General features: G+C 44.6%; 1 long non-coding RNA gene across 1 annotated transcript; it reads left to right on the top strand.

Moving 5' to 3' along the window:
* The first annotated feature begins 5,429 nt into the window (after positions 1-5,429).
* On the top strand, positions 5,430-21,711 carry LOC143664613 (uncharacterized). Its single transcript, XR_013166545.1, has 4 exons — positions 5,430-5,498; positions 11,929-12,099; positions 19,630-19,717; positions 21,481-21,711. It is a non-coding gene; the product is annotated as an uncharacterized LOC143664613 (long non-coding RNA).
* Positions 21,712-22,142: the final 431 nt, after the last annotated feature.

Below are 22,142 nucleotides of genomic sequence, written 5' to 3'. Positions count from 1 at the left end.
AGAAAAATCATAGAGCGTCAGCAGGGCCTGAAAACCCAAGAACAGGCGGCCCTTTCCCCTTGAGCTCAACCCTATCAAATGAAAGGCAGTGACTTGCATTGAGCACCTTTGGTTTGCCAGGCTCTGGGCAGCTCTGCAGTCCTGATTATCATGCTCCTCCAGCACGAAGAGGCTGAACTGGGCAGGGAACGTGACCCGCCCAAGGTCCGAGTTGGTTTCTAACCCTATTCTGCTGGATGACGAGGCCTGGGTTGTTTCATTCATTGGCAAACCTTAGGGATGCTCACTATAATGAAGAGGCCAGTTTTGGGACCAGGTGGATATGCGGGCTCGGGCTGCAGCTCACTCACTGTGTGGCCTCGGGAGGCACCTTCCCCCTCAGGGCCTTGTTGTCTCCATCTGTGAAATGAGAAGAGGAACACCTGTACCCAAGGAGCATGGTGGGGAATCAATTGCAAAGAGGGTGGTGAAAATCCTCTGAAAATTATCAATTCTCTGGTCATGTGGGCCAAGTGTATTTTATTTTGAGTTCCCAGGGGGACTCAGAAACCAGGAGTGGGGAGTGGGTGGCATTGATTGGGGTACTTGAGGAAACCGCAGCACTCAGGGATATGAAAGGAGTGCCAGGTGAGAGAATTCTAACTCTGGATTGCCAGCCCTTCCAACGGGGTGCACGGACCCCCATGCTCTTGGTATCCCCAACTCCTGGAACGGGGAGGTAGCCATGCCTTATCATGGAAATGATCACATGAATGAGAAATTGGACTCAAGTTACGAGTCAAAACCAAATCCGGGAGCCCAGACCTGCACTGTGGAGGACGGCTTGGCTGGCCTCTTCCCACTTCAGCACAGCTCAGAGACGCCACATGTGGCCTTAAAAAAACCCGATCTATTCTCCTGAGGTTTTCATTGAATGTGTGTCATTTCCTGAGAACCCTGAGCAGAATCTTCTTCACCTTTTCTCTTCCGGGTCTCAGAGCCTTTGTCCTCTCTGGTTCCTTAAACCGAGTGAGAAACATGTGTTCGTGCGGGTAGGGGTTTTTCACATTTTAAAAATAGAAAAATTGATTCATACAGTCAGTCAGTTGAAGAGAAAGTTCCAAAGCTTTGGGGCCCAGAGAATAGGAATGGTGAATTTCTGGGCAACCTCCAGACCTGGGTTCCAGGAAAACGGAAAGAGGTGGGTCGGGAGGTCTGTTAGGAGACGCAGGGAACCAGCCCAGACGCAATCACCGGCTGTAGGTTTTGGGAGAGTTTAATCTTCTCCAGGAAATCCTCAGGGTGCGAAAAGTCCAGCCCGATATTATAAAAACCCCACTGAGAGGTTTTTAATGGAAGCGGACATATCGGGGACATTCTCTAGCTCCAATTTTCTCGTTATAAAATTGGCCCAAAGTGTAAAAAAAATAAAATAAAAAACAAAACACCCCATGCACATTTAATATCTCTAATATGTGGCTGCTTCTAGCCTCCGGAGAAGGACAGGTATACATTTTCATACACTACTTTTTAACTTTTTTTTTCAAAGTGGGGGTGGGGTGGTGAAAGAGAACAAGAGACAAAACAGATGCCTCTCCGTGCTTCGATCATCAGCCTGGCCGCAGTCGACCGGGCTGCCTGCTAGCACCTCTTTAACTACAGCTTGCCAGGAAGAAAATGAGTGGTTTTAACTCTGCAATTACAGTGCCAGCTGAAGGCCTGTCAACGCAGCTGGAGCAGCCTGATCCCGACGAGCTCGCGCCGCCCCCCCCCCCCCCCCAGAATTACAACCAGCGGGGCAGAAAGTTAAATACCCCCTGCGGCGGGGCGGCTTCCACAGACCCCGAAGCTCAGGGCCAGCTGCCCCCACCCCACCCCCCACTGCCTGCCTGCCTGCCTGCCCGCTGGTGTCCCCTCACCCCCGTTGCTATAAATATAGAAAACTAAGACCATATACCAGGGCTCGATCAGGCCAGACAAGAAGAGAGAGAAACAGGAGACACCCGCCTTATCTCACGCCTAGGAGTCGGGGAATGTGGTCTGGATGGGTGGTGAGGAAGCAAGAGGCAGGAGGTCAGATTTCTGGAGGGCCCTGAGCAGAGAGGAGCAGAATGCCCCAGACTAGAGCCCCTTGCAAGAGTCGTCTGAGAGCATACAGGCTGGCCTTTAGGATATGCAGTGTCAAACACATGCATGCTGAAGGGGAGGGAATAATATTTGCTCAGACCCCCTATACTGGATGAGGTAGCAGAGTCATCCTATTGGAGTCTATGCATTTTATTATCAAGGCCCCCAGCTTTAGCTCAGCCCCATCTTCCTTTACCCTCTGTGCTAAACTACTGGCGATGCCACACACAAGCCTGGCTCTCTTGCCTCTGGGCCTTTGCAAATGCTATTCCTCTCTGCTGCAGTCCTGGCACCAGGCGGTGCTCCACTGGAGCCCTCTGCCCACCTGGCTGCAGCGGCCTGAGCACTGGGATCAAATCCGCCAATTGTGAACTCCTTAGGGCACGGATGGAGTCACTGTCAGGCCTCCTTGAACTGAGCACTGTGCTAGTGGAACCAAAAATCAAAACTCAGAGAAGTTCAGTGACCTGTCTGAGGTCACCAGGGTGGGGGGTGCTAGACCCGGGATCAGGACCCAGGCTCGTGTGACCACAAAGCCCACGGAGTCCATGGAGCCGTGAGCTGCCTGTCCGAGAAAGGGCAGCTCGCCACCCAACCAGGGAGCAGGCGTCCAAGACTGTGCCCCGACTCTCAGGGCAGGGAGCGGGGTGAGGCAAGCGAGGCCCTCGCTTTGGTTGCAGAATTTAAGGAAGCATCCCCCCCAAACTCAATAATCTGCATGAATGGTTCTGCTGCAATATTTTCAAAAATCAAAATTAAAGCAAAACTCCATGGCAAACAAGACTTCAAAATTAAAAATAAAGACAGGATTGGTTTATCCCGATCTCTCCCTCTCACCTTGGGCTCTACATGACACTCTGAATTGCTAGGTGACCTTGGGCAAGCCATATCTCTTCTCTGGGCCTCAGTGTCTCCATCTGCCAAAAGGGGGCAGACCCAGGGTTCCAAGGGCCCCTTCCCACTCTGAGATGCTGGCAGAGGGATTCAAGTCCCAGCCCAGACTGTCAGTGCTTTCTGGACCACACAGATGTCTGTCCGTCCATTCCCTAGCTAGCTGGAGAAGGTATGGGCCCGAGCACTGCCTCCCAGACCACAGCTGGCCCTCCCGTCCTTTCACAGCATCCAGGTTGAGTTTCCCAATTACCTCCTCAAGAAGGCACAGCAAGGCGCTGAGGACCAGAGTCAACGGCCCGACGTGACTTCGGTACATTTTTGGCTCCACTTGGCTGGGACGGCTTGAGGGGGGCCCTGATGGCTTTACAGGGTGGTGACGGCAGCTTATCGCGAAGTCGCCGGCATCTCCAGCCTGTCCTCCCGGGATGCTGGCTCTCGGGCTCCCCACTCCTCATTCATGTGACTCTTTCATTTGTTTTCCCCATCATCAGCAAAAATAGTCTTATTTCAAGAACACCGAAAGGGACAGCAGGAGGCGTGTTGTAGTTTTTGACTTAAATTCTTCTGACATTTGCATATTGATTTGTAATTATATTTCTAATTCTGTCTTCCACAAATTAGTTAGTGCTATCGATCAGTGCCAGTCATTCACTAGCTCATCCATCCATTCATTCATTCATTGAAATGAATAGCTACTAAAAACCACTGAGGGGATAGGAAAACCTCTGTGTGCCCTGCCAGGCATTTATCCACTCATCCATTCAGCAGTCCATCCAGGCCCCATATGAGATGCGCCCCTGCTGGACTTCCACTCTCCAGCAAAGAAGTCACACCCCTGTTCTAGTAGAGCCGACCATATGCTGGGGAGCACTAATCAAACAGGTAAATAACCAGATCTGTAGTTATCACCTCTGAGAAGAGCTGAGACAAAAAGACCCACGATGCTCCAAAGACATGCATGCAGGAGAGTAGGGAAAGCTTCTCTCAGGAAGTGCTAACAGAGCAGGGATATGCAGAAGGGCCAGCAACTAACTAGGTGAAGAGGAGGAAGGGAAGTGCGTTTAGGATGTGCAAGTGTCCTGAGGTGAGGAAGCAAATATGTTGGGGAAACCGGAATAAAACCCGGCTGGTGGCTGGAAGCCACATCCTTGGTGGAAACGAGGCAGGGGAGGTAAGTTGAGGCCAGGTCACACGGGGTCTCTCAGGCCATATTGAGGAACCGAGTTTTGACATTATCAATCATCCTGGTATGTAGTAGTTGGTACTGTTGTTATCACTGTTTTTCAGATTAACATAAAGCCCAGAGAGGGAAATTCATTCATTCATCCAGCAAGCATTTCTTGAGCATCTGCTATATGTCAGGCACTGGGATAGAGCCATGAACAGGACAGGCTGGGTCTTCATTGCTGTGGAGCTTTCGCCCATACAAGTGGCAGAAGCAAGATGAGAATTTGCTTCCTGGGACAATCACTGGTTGTAAAAATACTCTGAGTTCTCCTCAAGAGTCAGGTGGTGTGCTGGGACCAAGTGCTTTGCCTGGGTCTTTGACCCAGACATAAGTGTGGCAGCTGGACCCCAAATCTCCAAAGAAGGAGGCTGAGAGGAGGAACGAAGTCATAGCCCTGGTCAAAAAAGAGGCAGAGGAAAACTCTTCAGCCTTGCAACTGCTGGGCCAAATTCAGAGCCACCTTCCCAACTCCATCTCCATTTCTGTGGACTACAGATGCTCACAGATGCTTTGCTGCCCCTCTTTTCAGGAGGTGGAGGCTATCTCCCCTTGCCCTGGGAGCTGGGCTGTCCTTGTGACTTACTTTGACCGCGCCAATGCGGCAGAAATGACAGTGTGACAGGCTCAGTTTCTGCTACTCTGGGAAGTCACATCTTACCCTAAAGAAACTCAGGCTCACCAGTGAAGGATGGGAGGTCATATGGAGGAGCCCTGAGGCGCTAGACACGTGAGGGAAACCTTCTTGGACCTTCCAGCCCAGCTCAGCTGCCAGCTGACTGCAACCTCATGAGCAACCCAAGGCAAGATCAGAATTCTTAGACATTACAGATTCTTGTGTTCTAAGTCACTAAGTTTTGGGGTGACTTGTTGAGCATTAAGAGTTCATTGAAACAGCAAGGGATGTCCCCCAGGGGAAAGGGTAAAGGATGACCTACAGAGAGAGGAGACTTCTGTTGTTTCCCCTCAGCTTCCGTCCCCCTTTCGTCCAGTAACAGCGCCTAGTTTTTCCCAGTTATTCCTTGGAAACACTCCAGCTCCCTCCCTGACGCTGAGTTGAAATGGAGCTTATTCCTCTCCTCCAGTGCCAGGATTTGCCATCAACCCAGGACTGGCCAATCAGAACATAGCATCACCCCAGATGCGGTGATTGGGTTAGAGCTGGGCACATGACTCCTTTAGAGCCAATCAGAGTTATTCCTGGGATACCTGCTCAAATGATGGGGAAGAAAAGAATGGCGCTCTTTCCTGTTGGATTTGAAGCTGAGAGGAGGTGAGAGAAGAAATGTGGTGGCTTTCTTACTGCCATGTGGACAAGGCATGTTTAAAAATCAACCCCATTATAAGGAAAACAGGGCCATGAGATGAAGAAAGATTCTGGAGACAGCGTCTGAAAATCTAGTTACAGCCATATCTGAGGCAGCTCTAATTCTGGACTTTTCGGTCCTGTGAGTCCATCACAGATGGTGGCCATGGCAACGGGCCACTCAGATGTCCTGCTTCGGATAGTGAAGTGACTCATAGCCCCTCCGTGTCCACCATTGCATTCACTCTGAGACCACTCTCCTCCCTCCCCTCAACCCGGGGCGGCCCCTTGCCAATGGCTGAGCACCTGGGGGTATTAGCATCGTTGTGGGTTTCCCCATCTGGGGGCTGTGACTCTAAGATTCCCCATTGGCCTGACCAAAACTTTTTTAGAAATTGCGCTGCAGACTGGAGATTCTCCCTGCCCACCCTCTTTGCTTCCTCTCTCCTTCACAGAATCAGACCTGTTCGGCCTTGCCTGCTATAGCTCCCGCCCCTTTACCTTCACAGGTGTAACCCTACAAATTGCTTGCCCGTTTATTTCCACCCTGACATCTGTTTCTTGGAGGACCTGAACCGTTTCACTTCCCAGGTCCTTGTTATTTTCTTACGCCCATTTGGCTTGGGTTTCTGACACTTTGAACTGAACAATTCCTAACAACAGTACTCTCCTGCTATGCCACTTGGTTTTTTTCTGGAAGGTGCTGGGCTAGAAATTACTGGAAGGTTAGAAGATGTGGTCAAATCTATGAGATGTACTTTCTAATTCCAGGAATGAGCATCAACCCAAGACTGGCCAATAAGAGCATGGCATCACCCCAAAAGCCGGGATCAGGTTAGAAATGGGCACATGGAAGTAGGAAGGAGGAGACAGGTTTGGAAGTCTTAAAAGGTGTTGGTGTTTGGTTGAAAGGAAGGAAGGATGGATGGAATGGACAGGAAGAAATAGAGAGAACCTCCTGGTCATTGATTCTGTATTATTTGACTGTAAACCATAATGATGATGGAGCCCCTTTATAGAGTGCCTCTGTGTGCTATCATCTTAATACCGTGGCTCCCAATGAGGCAGATAGCATTATTATCCCATTTTGCAGATGAAGAAACTGGGTTCCCTAAAAAACTCCCCCAAATCTGGCATCTAGTAAACAGTGTTGCTGGGATTTAAAGCCAGTTCCATTTGGTTCTAAAAATCAGTGTGCTCAGATACTAGCCCATGCTGCCTTGGCCTTAAGGGCTGCCCTGAGGAAGGGGTAGATTGAGGGGTGTGGAAGTCTTGGCTTGGTGCCCAGCTCAGGACAGCCCCTCCATCAGTGGCTGTCCTATCCCCTGCTTCTCCCTGACCTGCCACCTCAGGTTCCCCCTCCTTCCTTGTGTGGACAAGGTGATAGATTTCCTCACCATCTGCCATCTTCTTTGTTCTTTATCTACATCATCAATTGTTTCAGCAGCAGACCGGGACCCTCCACACACACGCGTTCCAAGGAGCCCCTGAGAAGTCTTGCATGAGCTCACACAGCCCTCCCCGCTTCTTGGCCACCTCCAAAGGCCCAATGCCCACCAAGCCACTTTATGCCCTAGTCCCTTATTGACATTGGGGATGATGCTTGACTCAAAGAGCCCCTTAGGTCCCTTTCCAGCCTCTCTCTCCACAAGGCTCAGGCGGGACCACCTGAGCTGAGTTGGCAGGACAGTCTCTGAGAATCCTGGGCATTGCCTTCTGGAGTCTCCTGTGCAAAACCATTTCCTCATTCTCCTTCACTCAACACCAACCAACCAGAAAACATGCTCCGTGGACTCCTGGAGGGCCTGCCCAGGCATTGACCAAACCGGCCCGGCTTGCCTGAATCCCACAGTGGGCTCAGGCTCTTTCCCCACCCTCCAGTTCAATTTAGGAGAAAATTTTGCACTTTCTCTCTCAAATGACCTTCAAAATAATCCCACGAAGTTGGCAGGAAAAAAAATAGACCTTTCTCCTTTGCACAGGCGGGGAAGCTGAGGCTCAGAGGGTGGCATGGAGAGCCAGGATGGAGCCTTGTGGTTTTCTGAGAAGCACTATTTGGCAGTTTCTTCCTATAGGCTGGCGGTTAAGAGCGTGAGTTTTGGAGTTTGGGAATCTGCATTGCAATCTGGCTTCTTAGTAAGTTCCTCGACTTCTCTCAGCTTCAGTGTAGAAATCGTTCCTACCTCCTAAGGCTGCTGGGAGGATGAAAAGAAACCCGGCTCATAAGAGTTATGCACCGAGAAACCGCCCTGTGATGGGCAGCCGCCCACCGGTGTGGCCACCACAGCGACATCCCAACCCAAACCCTAAAACACAGGATGGGCCTCGCGGCCCTCCTTTGAGGACATGCCCCCCGGGGCCACCTTGGCGCTTTTGCTATAAAATGGGTGTAAATGTGCCTTATTCCACGCGGATCTTGTTAAGGATGAAACCACTTGAATTCGAAAACATCTTTGGAAACTCCCTAAGTGCTAAACATCCGTGACTGACACTTGCCGAAGTCACCGCCAGCCTGTCACAAAGCCGCACGGGAAGGCCCTCGGGTATGACAGGTGGGGGGTGGGGGGGCATCACCAGCTGCATCATGACCTGGGGTTCAGAGGTGCACCCTCCCCTCCCCTTCCCGGTGCCCTCGGACCGGGTGGAGAGACCCCCATGCCGGCTTCTAAGACATCTTTACGGGGAAAGCCCCTTGAAAGAGGCCCCGGGCCGCTTTGTCAGTCCAGGGCGCCCTCTGCTGGGAGCACGGAGAGAAACCGCTCTAAGGGAGAGAGGCCTTCAGTACCGAGCAAAGGCTGGCATTTAATGCTAATAATAAAAAACAATACCAGTAATGAGACGGATGATACAAATAATAATGATGCTTACTGAAGAGACTTTTATGGAGCACTGATCACCTGGCACTGTGCTAAGCACTTCACACACGTGATCTCATTTTTTTCTTAAATAAGTACTAATATTTTCTTCAGCTTGCAAATGAAGGAAGTGAGGTTCAGAGAGGTTAATGGACGTGCCCCGAGTGAATCTGGGGCATGATTTCATACGCTTCCACTTCCCTGCACTCTCTGGCTCTGGGAAAGGCGCCCTTGATCCTCCCTCTTAACCTCCTGGTTAGAGCCCTTACCCTGTTATGCCCGTGGCCCAACATGCTAGGTAAATTTAGTTTAGCTTTGCAGCATGACATAAAAGCAAGGTCTCCAGTCTAGGGGCCGCCAGACTTAGCAATAAATAAATAAATAATAGGATGCCTATTTGAAGTTTGTATTTCAGATAAACAACACATTTTTAGTGTAATTTCCAAATATTGCATGTGATAGATTTATACTTTTTTCTTTTTTCTGTTTTTTTTTTTGCTGTTCATCTGAAATTCACATTTAAACAGGTGTCCTGTATTTCATCCAGCCCCTCTCCCTGGATTTGGAGACCTGAGTTCAAATCTCCATTCTACCATTTTCTGGTTGTGTGACCTTGGGCAAATCATATAACCACTGATCTTTAGCTGCTGCTTAAGAGATGTAGTTACAGCTATCTCTCACAGTTATGGTGAGGCTCAGAACACTGGTTCGCCTCCTGCTTGCCATAATTCCTTGGGCACACCAACTAACCTCTCTCAGCTTTCGGATGTTCAGGAACCAGATGGGTTCATTAATTCAGGAGACCATCAATGTCTGTTAGGTTGGCTTCTCTGTGACTCTTTTAGTCTTCTCTTCATGGTCACAAGATGTTTGTCCCTGATCCACATGCCATGTCTTCACAAAACTGTGTCCAAAGGTGAGAAAGAAAGGGGGTTTCCGTTCCAGCACACTATCCCTCAGGTCTCATTGGGTTAAGATCAGAACCCAAAATGGCAAAATGTATACCTGGCATTTCAGCCTCAGTTGTGGCAGACAGGCTTTGTCTGCAAAGAAAAGGCAAGAGAAAAGAAACAAGCACATCGTGCTCATTCCATGCCAGGCACTATTCTAAGGACTTTTTATATGTTAATGCTTGTAATCCTTACTACAACCCCACAAGGCAATCACCAGTGTCCCCATTTTACAGATGCAGAGAGTGAGGATTAGAGAAGGTAAGCAACTCAGGTTTGCAGAACAGGAGGTGGCAGAAGAGGGATCTGAGCTCGGGTAGCCGGCAGCCAACATAATTTAGCCACCTAACCCTGGAAACAGCCAGCAGAGTCAAACCCACTTGCTCTTACTTGTCTCGACCTCCTGGGTGCCAGCACAAGGCGTGGCACAGAATAAGTTCTTAGCTAAGGATGTGATAAATCATTCTGAGTATAAAGGGCCTGCTTCTCCAGGAGGCACCTGATAAATGTTAGCAATTATGATCATTTGCACTTCCTCTCCACCCTCCTTATCTTGCACTTCCTCTCCACCCTCTCTCTCTCAGGGTGGGTGATGACATCATTATTTACCTATGCAAACACCTTACCCACGGTGGGGTGGGGGATTCTGCTGGGGGAACTGGCTGTATCTGTGGAATGAGTTCTTGCCTCGTGACCTGGAAGTTGGCCCTGCATGATTAGTTCTCATTACTGGAAAGTGGGTTGCTGAGAGGGTGATGTAGCAGCCTTCACAATTAGAATGCAGGTTGGTGACCTGGGAAATACCAAATTCCAACTCTTTTTTGTGGATGTGTGTGGATTCAGGTCCTTTGACATCTTCTTCACCAAGTCCCAATATATTACATCAACCGTGTTTAACATTTGGGGTCTCAGGATCCCCTTTATGTCCATAAAACCTGTTTATAGCTTAGTTATAACTATTGTTATTATTTTATTGTTTATGTTTTTATTATTGTCCACGTGGGTCAATTCTATCAATATTTCCTGGATTAGAAATTTAAATTAATAAATTTACAAACAATTTGTAATAATTCATTTCTAAACCCATTCCATTTAACGTAATACATTTTTATGAAAAATAATATCTTCCAAAACAAACTAAAAGAATATATAGGAAGAAGAGGGGCATTGTGTTTTGTTTGGCAATATCTTTTATGTCTGGCTTAATAGAAGACAGCTGGATTCTCAGATCTACTTCTGCATTCAATCTGTAGAGATCTATTTATTGGCTGAAGTATATTGAAAACATCTGTCCTTACACAAATAGGTCTTTGGAAAAGGGAGAACTAATTTAATGGCCTCGTTTCAGAATATTGTGGATATTCTTCTTTGATATTACACCCCAGTTGACAAATGGTCGTTTCTTAAAGATCAGCTGTAATGTGGAATCTGAAACCCTATCACTGGATTTTTTTCTATTCTATTACATTAAATCCATTGTTCAGCCTTGCATTTTGGAGGGATCTTTTACCATGTGTGATTGTGTAACACCATGCTCTTGCCATTTGGAAAACGCTCATGCAAATCTTCCAAATGTTGGCACATTTCATTGTAAATATCAAAAGATCACATTCACTGTCATGACCGCATGTCTTAGCAGAAGGTTTATTATTGGAACCCTGTCCAGCATGGTGGTGAATACAGACTTTCCCAAATACTAATTTTCACTTGAAAGATCTAATTTTATCCTTGGCAGAAAGCATTATCATTTCTTTCCTTGAAGTGATGAGCTCACCTCATTTACCTAAGTCTGAATAGCCGTAGTTTGTCTGTCAGTTGTGCTTTTAAATGAAATGGTTAATACACATAAAGGCTAATTCAGGTCAAAAAATTATATGCAATTTTCCACAAGATAACTTTGTACTTCTGTATGCAATAAACATTTAAAAGCCACTTGAGGGTTAAGACTCATTAAAATTCATAATTTATATTGCTTCATTAAGGGTATTCTGAAGGAAACTTGCATTTTTTTAAAAACTGTGAGTAAATAGTGAGGACGAATACAATGACTAGAAGAGTTTGGCACCACTCCCCCATTCCTGCTAAAGCTCCAGCTTTTTCATCATCAGTGCAAATATCAAGATGGCTAAAAAAAAAAAAAGAAAAGAAAAATGCATATAATGCATTAGTATTACTATGAAAAAATTTAACCTTGCTATCCCCCTGAGAAGATCTTGAGGTGCTCCAGGGTTCCCAGACCAGACTTTGAGAACTGGTGATTTACACCAATAAGAGGGAATCAAGACATGAGAGTATCATCAGGGGAGTAGGGGTGGAGGTCATGGAAATGCCTCTGAGGAACCCAAGAGTTCTCTAGACCCCTATTAGCTTTCCTCACATACAAATTTCATGATTATGGACAGTAGCTTAACCTCACAGGGACTTAGTCGGCTCAACTTTCAGTGGAGGAGATAAGAATGGCCTCCTCCCAGGCTTATCATGAAGGTTAAATGAGAAGATAAGGGTTAAGGACCTAGTACACTGTTTCTGCTTAATAAATGGGTGTCTTCCCTCTCCTTACTCCACTCTAATAGATTGAATTATTGGCCTCAGTACATTCTAGGATGACAGACATCCTGGTTTGGCTGGACCTGAAAGAGCTGCCTGGATGTAGAACATTCAGTTTGAAAGCCAGGAAAGTCCAGGACAAATCGAGTTGACTTGGTGACCTTTGTCTTCACCTCTCCCTGGATCCACATGGCATTGCAAATCTGCCTACTTGCAGTAAGTAGACTTTCCCTTCTTTTGACTCTAATCTTGAGAGTGTGACTTAGTTTGGTCAAAGCCATGTCACCAGATGTGATATAATCTGAGACTTGTTAGGCTGATATTTTCCTTTATTTCTTGGATGCTCTGTACTGTTTATTTTCACTTCTTTTATTCTCTTATTGTTTCCATTTGGATAATTTCTATTGATAGGGCTTCAAGTTCACTTATTTTTTCCTAAGTGTGTCCAGTTTGCAATTCAATGTATTCTCTTTTCTAATTTCCGTCTCTCCATCTGTTCATGCTTGCCATCCATCTCTTCCACTCGATTCTTTAACATCTTTTTTTTCTTTCCTTTTGATTCTTTAGCATCTTAATCATGATTATTCTGAAGTCCCTCTTTAATAGTTCCAACAGGTAGATCTGCTGATTGCTTTATCTCTTAACAATGTTTCTTCTTGCTTTTTTTTTTTTGTTGTTGTTGTTGCTATGCCTTGTAATTTTTGGTCGAATACCAGACATTGTCTATACCAAAATAGTAGTGAATGAAGCAAATGATATTTGCACTGGAAATGGGCACACTTCTTCTTCTCTTAGCTGTTGGTATGAGGAATTGAATTAATCTCATTACTAATTCAGCCTGATTTGCATTCTCTTGTTGCTTATGATACCTCTAGGCTGCTGTTACCTTTTGCTTAGTGTGCAGCCTGAGATGCTAGAGCGTTTCTCACTGTTCTTGCTCTAAACTCAGCTTTCAGAAGTCTCGGAATATATGTTCTATGGAGAGTGGGGGTTCTCTCTCTTTGCGCTATGCTCTACCTCTGGAATTAGTCTATTGTCCATGCTAATCAAAGCTAAACGTGGGGTAGGATCAAGGACTTTCCTGGTTTCTCTTGGTCCAGTGTTTTAATTTGCTAAAGCTGCCAGAATGCAACACAGAAGCGATGGATTGGCTTTTTAATTTTTTTTTTGTATGCTATGTAGCAGAGGTCACATTTCATTCTTTTTCCAGGTGAGTATCCCCTTATTGCAGCACCATTTGTTGATTTTTTTGTTTGTTTGTTTGGTTTTCTTATTTGTTTTGCTTGTTTGTTTGTTTTTTGGGAAGTGCATGAACTGGGAATTGAACCCAGGTCTCCCACATGGCAGTTGAGTATTCTACCACTGACTTACCCTCGCCCTCTCTGGATCAGCTTTTAATAAAGGGATTTACTTAGTTACAAATTTATAGTTCTTCAGAGGAAAGGCAGCTAGCTTTCAACTGAGGTTCTCTGTTTGCTGGCCTTCTTTCCTGGCTTCTGTGTTCCAACCACCTTCCCCAGGGCAATTCTTTCTGCATCTCCAAACATCTGGGCTGAGCTGTGAGTGCTGAGATGAGGTATGCTGAGCTGCTGAGCTCTCTTCCAGCCTCTCTCTTTTAGGTCTTCAGCTAATTAAATTAAGCCACACTCATTGTGGAAAGCACTCCTCTTAGTCGTCAGCAAATGTTATCAGCCATAGATGAATTTCACATACTGATAAGGTGCACAGAAAGTGAACATCAGGACATCACCTGGGCGAGCTGACACCTGAACCTAACTACCACAGTCCAGCCTCAGTTTCAAGCGTCACTTTGCACCTGGACCCATGGATTGGACCTTCTCCTTTTGTTTTAATGGAAGGCATTGGAAACACAACCTTATGATGTTCTTTTACGTGAAAGTCTCAAAGTGTTTACTCCTATCCTTTATAGTGGGTTTCCCTCAGATTTGTGATATCAGTTATGATATAATCTGATGGAAATTTAGACAATTTCTGGATTATCTAATAAGCCCTGAGCCTTTTCTCTGAGCCATTAACCACGTGCTTAAGCCAGTGGGCAGGTAAGCATGGCTATTTTATGCCAAGTACTGGAGTAAGCCCTCAGACACAGTGATAATTCAGGCATGGTTTAGTTTATAGACATACAGGCAATTCTGACACAGTGTCAGAAAGATGTCTCTGGTAGTAAGATCACAGAACGGGGAACCACATGTTGAGTTTTAAAGACTGATTAAGAGTTTACTAAAAGGAAAGGGGAATTCCAGGCACAGTGGGAAGCTAGTGAAAAAGTACAAAGGTATGACAGAACAGACATGTGGGTTATGAAGCTGAAAAAGCCATGGTCTGCGGATGGTTGTAAGTAGGGGGAGTAACCCAAACAGACTCGTGTGTTGGGAAGTCTAGAGTAAATTACTATTTACAAGCTGTGTAGGTTGGAGCTAGTTACCTGATTTCTTTCTCAGTTTCTTTCTCTATAAAATGGGAAAAATAATAGTGCCTGCCTCTTAGAGTTGTTATAAGGATTAAATGAGTTAACATTATAAATGTTTATCACACACCCACACATGTAGCTGGTACCTAAGAAAGTGATCGCTGTTATGATAATAAATATAGCTGTGAGGAAAGTATGGGTATATATGGAGTGTAGAGGAACTAGAGGAGGCAGGAAGACAAATGGGAAGACTAATGCCATAGTAGTCTGGGCAGAGGATGCTGCTGCCTTCCCAGAAGGGGTTGGGGAAGGGCAGAAGGAAAACAAAGAGTAAGAAAGGAGCCTGGACAAGCGATGATGACTGCTGAGGTCTAGGATAAAGGAGAGGAAGAAGGAACAAGAGTTGTGGATGGTACCCAAGTGTCTGGTAAGGGAAAATAATTGGACAGGGAAAGCTGGAGAAGGCAAGGCTGGGGAAGGATGGGGGCGGATAATGAATTCAGTTCTTATTCATTTACAGTCAGATGTCTCTGGGACACCACTGGGAAGGGATTTGGGGGCCGAAACTGGATTTCAGAATCCTCTTCACAGAAGGTATTAAGTGGTTTCTAGGAAACACTGAGTTGTTTTTTTTCCCAAGAAGGGAAGCTTATTTGATTTTTTATTAATAGAATGTTGAACAAGACTAAATGGCCTTAACTCAAGGTAGGAAATAGTCAAATTGGCAGAACTTCTTGTCCATCATACAAAATTCCTGGTCTTTTTCAATAATAGTAATAACAATGGTTAACATTCGTTGATCACTTACTATGAACCAAGTGGTTTTTAACGTGGCTTCAATCATTTCACTCTCTCCAGGGCCCCAAAAGGTGGATTGTGGGGAGCAGTCGCTGAAGTGATGAGTGCAGGGAGTGAGCCCAGCCACCCGGCACAGGGGCGGATGTGTCAAAAGTGATACAGTCGTTGTGGTTGTGACTGTGGTGATTGTCCTCTTAACCTTAGCATGGTCTAGACAGGGTCTGAGACATGGCGGGTGTCTTAGTTTTCTACAGTTGCTATGAAACACTGCCACAAACTTGGTGGCTTAAAACAGAAATGCATTCTCGGACAGTTCTGGAGTCTTCAAGTCTGAAGTCAGGGCATTGGCAGGCCCACCCTCTCCCAGTGGCTCAGGGAAGAACCTTCCTTGCCTATTCCTAGCTTCCAGTAGTGGCAGGGAGGTAGTTTCTAGGCTTGTAGCTGCCTCACTCTGGTCTCTGCCTCCTTCTTCATGTCTTCTTCCCCTGTCGGTCCTGTGTCCTACTTCTTTGTGTGTGTGCAGGTGTGTGTGCAGGTGTGTGTGCAGGTGTGTGTTCTACTTTTCTTATGAGGACACCAGTCATATTGAATTCGGTGTCTACCCTACTCAGTATGACTTCATCTTAATTGAATGTATATGCAAAGACCTTATTTCCAAATAAAGTCACATTCTGAGATACTGGGGGTTAGGATGTCAACATACCTTTTAGGGGATATAATTCAATGAAGAGCAGTGAGTATTTAGGAAATGTATGTGGAATGAATGGATAAGTCATTGTAGGGCTGGGCTCAGACTTGAGATGTGAAGACTCTACAAAGACACAGAAGTAGGGAAATAAGGAGTAACTGGGTGAATCATTACCAGTCTGCACTGAGAGAGGGCTGAGATTGTGAGGAAGTTGAGAAAGGATCATTGGCACTTGTCTTAGTTTGGCAGGGCTGCTATGACAAATACCACAAACTGGTTGGCTTAAGCAACAAGAATTTATTGTCTCGCAAGTTTGGAGGCCAGAAGTACAACATCAAAGTATGGGAAGGCCATGCTCTCTCCCAGAATCTATAATGTTTCCATGATCTTCCAAAAATGGCAGTCTCTTTCTCTCCATGTGTCTACTTCTCCGGTTTCCACTGACTTGAGGCTTCTTTACTGACTGTGTCCAACTTTTCCCCTACTTATAAGGACTTGAGCCATGTAGATTAGGGCCCACCCTGACTTAGCTTATCTAAACAGAATCTTCAAAGATCCTTTCACAAATGAGTCCATGCCTTCTCAAATGCATCTTCAAAGGTCTGATTTGCAAACGGGTTCACCCCACAAGGCCGGGAGTTAGGACTTAAACATGGCTTTTGTGGGGAGTATTCAACCCCCACACACTAGGCAATTGCCAATATTTTCCCTCCCCAGCTACCTTTTTTAAGCATAGCCACATTGCATGAGGAAGAACTTACCCAGCAGCCAACAAAGTGTGATTGTGTTGAGGCAGAAGGAACTGGGAGGGCTTATATAATTAGTATATATTGATTCATATCTCAACTTCTTCAAGTTGCATGTTCTCTGTTGGTCAGCAGGATAGGGCACTCAGGTCCCCTGGGAATCTGTGTTCTGTGTTCATTGAACCAGCCTTCAGACCTGCTTCCAAACAGCTGGCTGCTGAAGGGTGTGGAGGGGAGTCCAACCTGGACTCAGAGAGAGCTTGATGAGGCTTCTGGGCTTACTCCCAACAGACGCCCAGGCCTTCCAGTGACAACTCCTATCATACCTCACTAAATCAAAGCCTCTGTTCTAATTTTTATATGCAAATGCTGGCAGCCTGGAGGTTCTTATTTTTTCTTTCTTTCTTTCATCAAATAAGAAAAGAAATGGAAATTACATGAATGTCCTTCTGACCAGTAGAAGAAGACTGGTCAAATATATGACAATCCTGACATTCAACCAGAAACTATGCAAGTGTTAAAAATGAATGTGGCAGATCTAAGGATGCAAATTTGGAATGGTCTGCAAGATATATTGTTAAGTGATGAAATACAAATATAGAGGTATCATTTTTGTTTAAAAAAAAGATCTGTGCTTATACTGTATTTACATACACACCTGCTGCACAGACTGCATTAGAAACTGATGACATCAATTTCCTTAGCAAAAGGTTGGAGGACTGGGATGGGAGGAAAGATTAATTTTGATTGTTTGCCCTTTTGTTGTATTTGAATTTTTGAGATAATGTGTTGATGTTACTTAAAGGGAAGTGAATTATAACATTTATTCAGCACTTACTATGTGCCAGGCATCCTTCTAAGTTCTTTATATGCAATACGCCATGCAGTCATCTTCTACGTGTGAGTTGCTTGTGTGGTGGTGTTTCTCAGGACACAGTGGCCCACCCCGGGACTACATTTCCCAGACTGCCTTGCAGCCAGAAGTGGCCACGTGATTAATTCTCACCAATGAAACGTGGGCAGAAATGATATGTGACATCATCACGGAGTTGGAGTGCTTAAGAATCAGGTGTACCTTCTTGGAACTCTCTTCCCCTTCCATCACAGGATACAGGGGATTTTGAGGTCTTGGGAAAAAAGGAGGCCACAAGATGCAAGGAATCTCAGTTCCAGGATTACCTCATGGACGTCTCCTGCCAATCATAATCACTAGCCATGGATAGTGACTTAAGACACTGATAGAACGCCATAGGTGAAATTGAACTTGAGAGTTTCTTTGTTACAGCGACTAGTGTTGTTCTAATTCAACTACCCAGTGTTTGAAAGGTCACATGGGCTGCTGTTTACAGAACAAATTAGAAGGGAGCACAGTGGGTATGGGTAGCCTAGTTAGGAAGGGATCTAGATGTGAGGCCTGGTATTAGAGATGGAAAGGAATAGAATAAAAATGAAAGAAAGGAGTAGAGATATTGTAGGCATCAAAAGGCAGTGAAATGAGAGGAAAATGAAGGGAGGGGGATGAGGAAGAGGGAGGAATTGAGGAAGATGCTCAAATCCCTCACCTTCCCAATCATGCTTAACCCTGCTACTGAACCCAAAAGCCTTGAAGGAGGGCCAGTGTAGCGTTCTCATCAGGTGGGAAACCCTGGACAGTACTGCGGCATGATTTTCCACCACTGTAATATTTTTTGAAAAATATAGCCAAAGTCACATGGAACAAAATAAATGGTGTTTCCTTAGTAATAGCTAATACCTAGTTTATGTTCAGGTTTTCCTCAATGTCTCAAAAAACACCACTTCACAGTTGGTTTGTTGGGATCAGGATACAACATTGTAGTTGTTGACATATGTCTAATCTCTTTTGGCCCACAAAAGTTGCCTTCCCTCTTTTCTCTTCACATACCACTCATTTCTTAAAGAAACCGGGTCAATTTTCTTGTAGAATTTCTCACCTTATGGTTTCAGCTGATTGATCATTTTTGCTCCCACATTCCTCTCTCACACAAATGCCTTGGAAACTGAGTTCTAGAAGCATGATTAAAGTCCAGTGAAGTTATTTTTAGCACAAATGCTTTGTAGGTGGTGCTGCGTACTTCTTCCTGTGTCACGGTACGCCTCATGTCTGGTTGTCCCACCTTTGGTGATGTTGAAATTGTTCATTGGGTTAAAGTGGTGTCAGACTGATCCATCAAAGGTAAAGTCCCACATTGGTCTGTGCCTTGAGAATTTTAGAAGCAATTAATGAGCGTTATGTTTTATTTGGTACTGGGAAGGGTTGATTTTCCAACTCTATCATTAATTTTTAACTTGCTGGTTTTGATTCTTCAACATAAGAACTTATCCTTACCACCAACGTTTTGGATATCCTGAAATATGTTCTGAAGAGGAAAATCGACTTTATCAATTTTCAGAATAACGAGCTAGTGCTCATTAGCTCACTCTTTATCAGTCAACACCTTCACTCTTTAGTCTCTGCTTCTCCACCTATAACATGAGAGTTCAAATTCCTGTCCTGTCTACTCTGTGATAGCACTTCTCTCAGTGAGCTTGCATTTCCCTTGAGGACAGGAACCTCACCTTGATAGCTTCTCTTTCATTCATTCATTTGGTCCACAAATGTGTATTGCAATGGCTCATGCAAGGTTCCATCCCTTTGGGGCCCTTCCAGGCTCAGAGTGCCTGTCCTAACTCCCTTAGGACCTGGGAATAAAAGAACAAATGCACAAATGTGTGAGTTAGTGAATGGATGGATAGATGGAGGGGTGAAAAATCATAGGAGTAGCCAAAATGAGTGGAGACCCGTGAATACTTTCCAGTCCCTTCTGGCAGACAGGGAGACAGTCCATTCTTCTGGATTCTACATTAGTTTTCCCTGAATGCCACATTGACCACTTGAGAAGGCATTTCAGGGAATTGACAAGGACAATAGCCTGATGCTGCAGTAATGTCATCTCCCATCTGTCCCACCAGGAACTTGCAAACAAGAAGGGATAATTAGAAGGTAATTGCTGTTGCTTGGAAGTCTGTCAGCTCCCACTGTGGAGACTGATTATCCTCCAGGAGCCAGTTATGTCTTTTTTCAGCTTCCAAAGGCAAACCTGCGCTGGGGGAGCAGAAGACTGAGCCAGATAGATGACTCCAATTCCACTCCATGTCAGCTGCTGGGTGGAGGTAAGGCATCTTTCCCTTCCAAGGTGGGACCTTCTAAACATGCCATATGTCTTTGACATAGGGGGACAGCAAACCACAGATGGGCAGAGATAGGTGTCAATGAAGGATCAGGTTTAGTCTGAGTAAAGGAGGTGAAAGAGAAAGGGATCTTTATTGACCTCTTATGGTGTGCAAGAGACTGAGTCAAGGTTTAGCTAGCAAGGCAAGGAACTTAGCCAAAGATGCCCTGCTTGTGGACACAGGGCTTCAATCTGGCAGTGTTGGGAGCCTGAGACCATGCCTTGCTTATCCTGTCATGCTGTTTCCTGAACAAACAAGGCTGGGCAGCTGCAGGCTGGGCAGCTGCAGGCTGGCCAGGTGGAGGGCTGCCTGCTGCCCAAGAGGCTACTAGAGCCCTCCTGTGATCCCAAGACCCCCTAGCATTGGGGGTCAGCTGAAGCTCAGTGCTCCTCATGCTGACTTCAGCTGGGGTTTGGGTAACAGAAATCTTCTCAATCATGTTCTGCATTAAAGGTACTGATGAAATAATAGCTTTTCTTCACTAACATCAAAAGAACTGCCACAGCCAATCGAAAGAAGAGAGCTTTATTAACAACAAAACATTTCATGAATTGGACAACACCAAGTAAAACAGCTGTTCCAAAGTGTTTGATGGGCATTGGGAATATGCAGTTCAAAAAAAAATGGGGGTGGTGGTGGAGGGGATTGCATTTGTTAGGTGAATCCTGTCTTAATAGCTTATTGGAACATCCAGGCAGAAGGACACGCATCCAAAGCTGATTGTTTAAAGCTTAGGTTTCTTTTTCTCATTCTGTTTCTTGTAAGTCTCCAAACTGCACATTCCTGAAGTCTGATTAAAATATCGTAAGGCATTCACCTTGTGTGCCTCCTACACTGGAAGCCATTCGTAGCCCAGGGCCTGAAGGTCAATTTAGAGTTCCTTTTTCCAAATAAATTATTTTAATAAAAGAAATTATTCCAAAAAAGATGCAACTAATTATATGAATAAAGCTATGCAGTACTATTGGAAACTTAAAATAAGACTTAAATAAGCAAAGAGAAATTTTAGATTTCCTGAATAGGGAGATCAAATACCATAAAAATGTAAATTTTTGCCAAATTAGCAAATGCATTTAATGCAATTCTAGTGAGGATCCCAAGATATTTTGAAAAGAACAAAATTATTTAAAAATTCTAATGGAAAACAAATGATCCAAAAAATCCAAGATATTTTTGGAAAGGAAAAATATTTAAACTTACTATAAAGCTGCTGCAATAAAAACAGCTTGGTATTATCACAGAAACAAAATACAATACAGCAGATAATGATCAAAAAGAAAACAATGAAAATGGACAGAAGAATATTTAGAAACATACACAAGCTTTTTTTTAATGCAATCTCATTGCGATATGTTCACATATCATATAATCATCCAAAGTGGATGAACAGTGGGTCACAGTATCATCATATAGTTGTGCATTCATCACCACAATTTTTGAACAATTTCATTACTTCAAAAAAATACACATAAGAAAAATAAAAATGAAAAAGAACACCCAAAACCTCCCATGTCCCTTATCCTTCCCCCATTATTTATTTATTTTTTTGTCCTTATATTTATATACCTCTGTCCATACACTGGATAAAGGGAATGTCAATCACTAGGCTTTCACAATCATGTGATCACACTGTGAAAACCGTATAGTTATACAGTCATCTCACTGAAACTTTATTTTGTCTCATTTCTCTCTTCCCCCTTTAGGTCAAGAAGTTTTTCTCAATTTCAAGATGCTAGGTCCAGCAGGTTCATCCCCAGGAATCATGTCTCACGTTGCCAGGGAGATTTACACGCCTGGGAGTCAACACAAATTTACATGTGAATTTAGTCATACAGAAATGTACATGTGAATTCAACATATAAATGGTGGCATTTCATTTCAGCAAGAAATAAATGGTGCTGCTTATCTGAAAGGAAACAAAATTTGGTCATACTAATCACACTCCATTTAAAAATTTTTTCAAAGTGAATTAGAATCTAAAAGTAATAAAGACAATGAAAATATTACAACTCATTCTGAGAATAATTTTGGATGGAAATGCTTTTCTTAAACAAATCAAGAAACCCAGTTGCTTTAAGAAGTGGAAAAAACATAACTGACTTCACAATATGCTTACATTTTCCTACAGCAAAAGATGCCATCAATGAAGTAAAAATGTCAAGGAAAATGACAGTGGCTTAATATTTCCTAATAAACCAAGAACTCCTATAAAATGATAAATAAAAGACAAACAATGCAGCATAAAAAGGGCAAAGGACAATGCCAAGGCAATTCCATCTCATTTGTCATTGGAGAAATGCAAAACAAAGCAACAATGCAATACTGTTTTCATCCATTAGATCTGCAACACTTAGAATGAGTGCTA

This window comes from Tamandua tetradactyla, chromosome 20, assembly GCF_023851605.1.
Source record: "Tamandua tetradactyla isolate mTamTet1 chromosome 20, mTamTet1.pri, whole genome shotgun sequence".
In the NCBI taxonomy this organism is placed as follows: domain Eukaryota; kingdom Metazoa; phylum Chordata; class Mammalia; order Pilosa; family Myrmecophagidae; genus Tamandua; species Tamandua tetradactyla.
This window is presented reverse-complemented; position numbering and strand designations above follow the sequence as displayed.